We start from the raw sequence: 7,500 nt of genomic DNA, 5'->3' as shown, positions 1-7,500 counted from the left end.
GGGTAGAAGAAACTCTTCCAGCCGCTCTTATAGGAGGACACTCAAAAATTAAACCATTGTTCTCTGGTATTTGATAGTACCATAGCCTCTGTACCCTAGTCTTTCATTGTATATCTTTTTTTTCCTCTTGTTTGTTAGATTTTTTAGAGCTTATATATGTTTTTTTTTAATATTGTTACTGTTCCTAAGTTACTTTATTCCAATTGTTAATTACTTTTCTGGTAGTTTCCTTACTTCCTATCCTCAATGGCTATTTTCCCTGTTGGAACCCTAGAGCTTATAGCATCCTGCTTTTCCAACTAGGGTTCTAGCTTAGAAAGTAATAATGATAATAATAATAATAATAATAATAATAATAATAATAATAATAATAATAATAATAATTATATTAATAATAATAATTACTATACCCTACACACAAGTAAACATATACACACACACACACTCAAATACATACGTGTATATATATATATATATATATATATATATATATATATATATATATATATATATATATATATATATATAGGGCTACCATAGTAAGTATAGGAGAGTAATATCTGGTGTTCCTTAATGTAGCGTTCTTGGCCCATTACTTTTCATATTATACACACATGATATGTGGTTTGGCCTAGAAAACAAGCTCGTTGAATATGCAGATAATGCTACTTTCTTTACCTTACGTTCAAAGAGTTCTTCTTGGTGGGCACCATAGCAAGTATAGGAATATAACATCTGGTGTTTATCAGGGTAGCATTATTGGCTCTTTACTTTTCATACAAGCCCATTGCAGATGCAGACGGTGCTACTCTCTCTCTCTCTCTCTCTCTCTCTCTCTCTCTCTCTCTCTCTCTCTCTCTCTCTCTCTCTCTCTCTTTCTGCCTCAGTTTCACTTCCTAAATGTGGATCTGGGGTTGCTGAATCCCTTAATAGAGATCTAACTAAAATTATTACATTGTGCAAATTATGGGCATGAAGTTAAAACCTAAAAAAAAATCAGACCATGACTGTTAGTGAGTCGAGGACAGTGGCTCATTAACATACAGATCTTGTGATTGCAAATTTACTTTTGAGAATCATATTCGGTCTGTATTTTCTTCAAATGCACAAAAATTGGTTTATTGACAAAGTCTTTTATGCTGACACTCTTAGAATAATATTCTACACTGTGCACTGCTTCCAGTACTTTTCTCCTGTCTAGTCTTCAACTGCTAACTCATCTTAATTTATTGGACACAAATATGAGGTCTATTAAATTCCTTATCTATGATCTGAATATCAGCCTCTCGCACCGGCGTCAGTATTCTAGAAGTTTTATTCCAGTTGTGACCTTATAATGGAATAATTTTCCTAATTAGATAGTTGAATTGGAGGAACTTCAAAAGTTCAAACTTGCAGCGAATATTTTTTTGTGTTTAACAGGCTGGGATAAGTTTCTCTTCATAGTTTATAACTGTCAGATTTATTGTAAGATTGTTGCTAATCTTAAGGTAATTTATATTCTTTATTCAATATTTCTCAGGAAAAAGGGGAACCCTTACCATTTGGGCTTTTCACTCCAATAATGAAACAAAACAAAACAAAATCTTTCAGCACTATGGGCCTCAATATACTACTGAGTCAATCGGATTAAATAAATGCTGTTTAGAATCAGCTCGATCCTATTACAGAATTCCGGTGATTTCTTATTCGATGGAATACGCAACTCCCTTTGCTCATGGAAATGATTCTGTATAAACAGTAAAAAAAAAAAACATAGCTGGATACACACCCGAACAGGAATTTAAACCATCGAAGATATTCGTGGCTCATTTCAATAAATTAGAATCACGAGTGTTAGTGATAAAATTATTGTGGAAAAAAAACAAGTGTTACAATTCAGTGATAGGCTATATGGGTAGAGATGATTGATTTTGACTGTAGGTGCAAAACCTTAGTTCGATAGGCTTATGTATGGATGAGTCAAAATGAATTCTTATCTCTCCTTATGGAATGATAGTATAGCATTCGACAATCACCTCAGTATGGATTGGGCGACGGTTCCAATCCTTGTCTAACCAGAAATTCTTAGCAAAACACTAACCTAACCTTACGTGTACGTTTTCGAGGCAGAGCGAATTCGATATCCAGAGGTATTTGTTGTTCATTTTAATAAATGAAAAAAAAGAATGCTTTAAAATTATCGTGCTTGTATATATATATATATATATATATATATATATATATATATATATATATATATATATATATATATATATATATATATATATGTATATATATATATATATATATATACATATATATATATATATATATATATATATACATACACGATAATTATATATATATATATATATATATATATATATATATATATATATATATATATATATATATATATATATACACGATAATTATATATATATATAAATATATATACACGATAATTGTATATATATATATATATATATATATATATATATATATATATATATATATATATATATATATACAATTATCGTGTATATATATTTATATATATATAATTATCGTGTATATATATATATATATATATATATATATATATAATTATCGTGTATGTATATATATATATATATATATATATATATATATATATATGTATATATATATATATATATATATATATATATATATATATATATATGCTGATACTCAATGGAAATGCACCTCCCCATCACACCGGTATGATAATAATATCCAATCTAAGATTTGTGATACCAAATTTTGCATGGAGTCACAATTTTCATATGACTGAAATCTAATTCTAAATCTTAACATAACCTGAAACAAGAACTCAAAAAAGAAAAAAAAAATCACCGATTAAAATGCTTAAAAATATCCTTAAATGTTGCTTCTATATAAGGTCTGAATATCATGCATACCTATTTCTATATAAAATTGCGTTATATTTTAATTTTAAGCGAAATATGGATGTGAACATAAAACACAAGAAATTTCTCAAAATGAAAGATGGTACTGCTGTTTCTGATTATAACTATAGTCAAAATATGAAAAAAACGTAACAACAACTGCGTATACAATGAATAATATACGAAAACTAACAAAATATGTAAGTTTTGTTGTTAAATTATTATCATTATTACTACCTCCACCAAAAAAGTTGGAAGGAGGTTATGTTTTAACCCCTGTTTGTGTGTTTGCCTGTGTGTATGTGTTTGTTTGTGAACAGCTTCTTGTAAGGATTAACTGTTTTGTAAAAAGCTGGAAATAATTAAACTTTGGAAGGTCAAGATCAAAGATCAAAGCACCCATAAGTTTGGTCATCGTTGTCACAGAGACTTCAAACTTGGTTTATGTTTGAAGTCTCAGAAAATCCACGGTAATTAATACATGTTAAGGTTGAAGGTCAAAGTTGAGTCGGGTTAAGATCAAGCAAAAGGTCATATTCCGGTCACCAACCATACGGCCACAATTTTAATCGTAAAGTAATGAAACTTGCAGTGATTTTAAACTGTTATGTGAAGAGCTGGAAATGATTAATTTATTCAGGGAAAAGCACGCTGGTTTCGAGGATTAAGGTGCCGTGGCGGAGATCTGCATGAGTGCTTTTCTAGTTAATATTATTAGCTAAAGTACAGCCCTAGCTGAAAAAGCTGGATGTTACAAGCCCTAGAGCTCGAACATGGAATATATCCCAGTGAGGAAAGGAAATAAGGAAATAAACTATAAATCAGAAGTAACCATTAACAAATATAAAATTATTCTCATCTGTTAGGAATAATCTCTTGATATGAGGATTTTTTAATATGTCTTATGAGCTTAAAATAATTACGGTGATATGAGTAGTAACAGAAGTGTTTATATTTATCATTTTCATTAAGATATTGTTATATGCAATTACTCAGTTATATACTGTATATATCAATTACGTAGATGAATTGTGATTTCTCATGAATCTACTACCGCGCCTAGGGCCATTTTGTGTTTGAATTGCTTTAAAGGAACGAAGTGTTGATTAAAAACTCTGTATAATCGCTGTTTTGCCACTCAGTCTAACTATTAGGCATAACCTTTCCGTAACTTACTATAAGTGAAATTAAGTTGTGTTCGATCGAAACCAACTGTATAATTTGGACCTGTGCTCTGCCTGTAGCGTATTTAGTATTTCTCTGATAGAATATGACACTTTTGTGATCTCTCACGATTTAACCCAGGCAAATGTGAATTGATATGTAAATTATGTGATTATCGCTTTATATATACTAGGTGATAAATTTGTAAGAAATGTATATTTTATTTAAATTTCTAATAAAATTATATTCTTGTAAGCCATCCCTGGTATTTAATTTTATTATCTTTTTATAACTGTTAACACCTCGAGTCTGGTCATTATTACTCTTGAAATTATTTAAGTCGCAGACCTTAAAGAACTCTTAAGAACTCCAGATTGATTGACTGAACTTGTAAAACATAAAAGCCTAACGATCTCTAAATCAGGATATACATGTTATTCCTTGTTTACAGCACAAGAGCTGTCTTCAATCTCAATCCCGAATATGAAGTCCATTTTTCTCTGCGTTAAATTAATATTCATCTGTGCCACTTCTTCACGTAAAATCTCTTGTCTCTTACTCAAGTGAGCAATACGTCTGACTTCATCTAGTGACCTCTTTACGTTTCATCCATTAGAGTTCCTGGGTAATACACAGTAGATTCCCTTTAATATGAACCTTCATTACATGAAACACTCAAGAAGAAGAAGAAGAAGAAGAAGAAGTTGAATCATACACATCAGCTTCGAGTGAGAATGTTTTCTCTTACATGGATAAGCCGATGGTTCTCTCAGCTTTGTTCTCTCAGCTTTGAAGTTCCTACATACAGAATGTTCTAATAAAGGTTTATGATGTTTGAGCTTATGTTTAAAATTTAAAAAAAAAAAAAAAAAAAAACATCTCCCACTATTTATCATCCAAGAGGAGACAAATAAGTCAAGACATGAAAAATAATTGTATTGACAAGGGATTTCTAGGTGACCAAGGTTAGTAAACAATAACCTTGGTTACCTAGAAATCTAAGTATTTTCTTTTCATTTAGTGTTTTGTTATTCCTTGGCTTCTGGAAGAACGAAATTGAATAAAGGAACACACGACTTTTTGTTACAGGAAAAAAAGTACAAACACATAGACATACACACATAAACACACACCTACACACAAACACATACACACACATGTATATACATATATATGTATATATATATATATATATATATATATATATATATATATATATATATATATATATATATATATATATATGTGTGTGTGTATGTATATATATGCGCATGTAATAAAGTATAAATATATATATATATATATATATATATATATATATATATATATATATACATATATATATATATGTGTGTGTGTGTATGTATATATATATGTGCATGTAATAAAGTATATATATATATATATATATATATATATATATATATATATATATATATATATATATATATATATATGTGTGTGTGTGTGGGTATGTATATATATGCATGTAATAAAATATATATATATATATATATATATATATATATATATATATATATATATATATATATATATGTATATATATATATATATATATATATATATATATATATATGTGTATATATATACATATATATATATTTATATATATATATATATATATATATATATATATATATATGTATTTATATATATATATATTTATATATGTATATATATATATATATATATATATATATATATATATATATATATATATATATATCAAGCTATGAAAGGAAAAAAGCCAAAACTTCATTGAAGTTAGTACTTTAGTGTTATTGACATCATCAAGCTTAAAATGAATAATATTACAGATATTACAGAGAGATTGGTTCACCAAAATTTTAACTGCGCTCCACATGGCACTAGAGCAGATGGAAGGCTCAGGCCTACATGGCTGAAGATTATGAAGCGTGAAGTAGACGATGAATGGAGAAGTAATGATTTCAAAGCTCAAGATAAAGACGACTGGCGAAATCTAACTGAGGCCCTCGGCATCTATAGCCGTAGGAGGTGATGATGATTGTATTTCTATAGATCATGGGATACAGTATCCCTATGAGGTAAGAGTCCTAAGGACCTTAGGGAAGTCAGAGCATAAATTTACTTTTTTATTTTTGGTAATTAATATTCTTTGTGTAAAATCCTCATCACCGAAAAGTGCATCGATCTTCAACCAGTTTAACACGAGGCCTGAGTTAACGTAATTTTCATGAGTGAAATCAATACACAGCTAATGTATTGATTAGTGTACACTTTTGATATTGCTGTCTTATGTTGTTTGACTCCTACATATATGTTTTCAGATCATTGGTTGAGATCAATACATTGAATTCTGATCATAAGATACTATTTATTACATAATGGTAATTTTTTAAAGGCTACTTTTAACTACCCATTTTCAATCTGCATTTATAACTATTTTGGTGTTTTTTTTTATAAATGGAGATAACTCTAGATAACATTTATGCAATGATAGACAGATAATGTTATTGATTGACTCTTTTATAACTAACTTTACATTATAAAAGGTTTTCATATTTTCATTCATTCTAGTTAAAAAAAAAAATTGACAGCAAAGATTAGTAGTAATTTTTTCAATCTAGGAAAACCCATCTTCTATATACTCAAAACTATGTATTCTTAGTCACCTCAGATACGTAGAATTAAATAAAAATTATACATTCTTAGAGTTCCCTGAACAGGAATGTATGATTGATAATATATTTAACGTGTAGATAAGAGATACAGGTAATTTATTTCTTTCTTAGAATAAATATTTTTGATGGAACTAGTGAAAATTGAAAATTGTCAAGGAACGAAACAAAGAAACAAAGACAAAGGGTTAACCATAGCCATACAAAAGACTACTTCGCATTAATTTTCTTATAAGATAAAGTTCTACATTTCTAAATATGCCGGGAAAAAAAATCAATAATAGCACTGACTATAAATGATATAACATGAAAAGTAGTCTGTGGAGTAACGTCTTATTCATATTCTCTATCATATCTCAAGAATTAACAGAATCTTGAATTTGCGGATAAGTTAACGAACGAAGGAAATATAAAACTCATACGTCCTTCATTGCATGGAGGTCGGACATGGGTGCTGAAGTATAATGTGTAAATGCGTGGATAAGACTGTACAAGGATTATAAATCCTTTGAGACTTCATCTTTTTCCATTCGAATGCAGGAAGAATAAGACAATAAGAGAAAAGTCATCTTCATGCACAATTCTATATTGATTCATTCAAGGCAAAACAAAACCCCAAAGGAAAAAAGAGATCGAGAGTAAACGAGCAAAGGAGTCCATCTGGAGACACCCTGATCGAGGTTTTACGACCCTCGGCTGTTGCTGTTGCATTCGGCTGATCTCCTTTTACGAGATCTGCAGAT

Source organism: Palaemon carinicauda, chromosome 12 (assembly GCF_036898095.1).
Source record: "Palaemon carinicauda isolate YSFRI2023 chromosome 12, ASM3689809v2, whole genome shotgun sequence".
Taxonomy (NCBI): domain Eukaryota; kingdom Metazoa; phylum Arthropoda; class Malacostraca; order Decapoda; family Palaemonidae; genus Palaemon; species Palaemon carinicauda.
Note: the sequence above shows the minus strand (reverse complement) of the source record.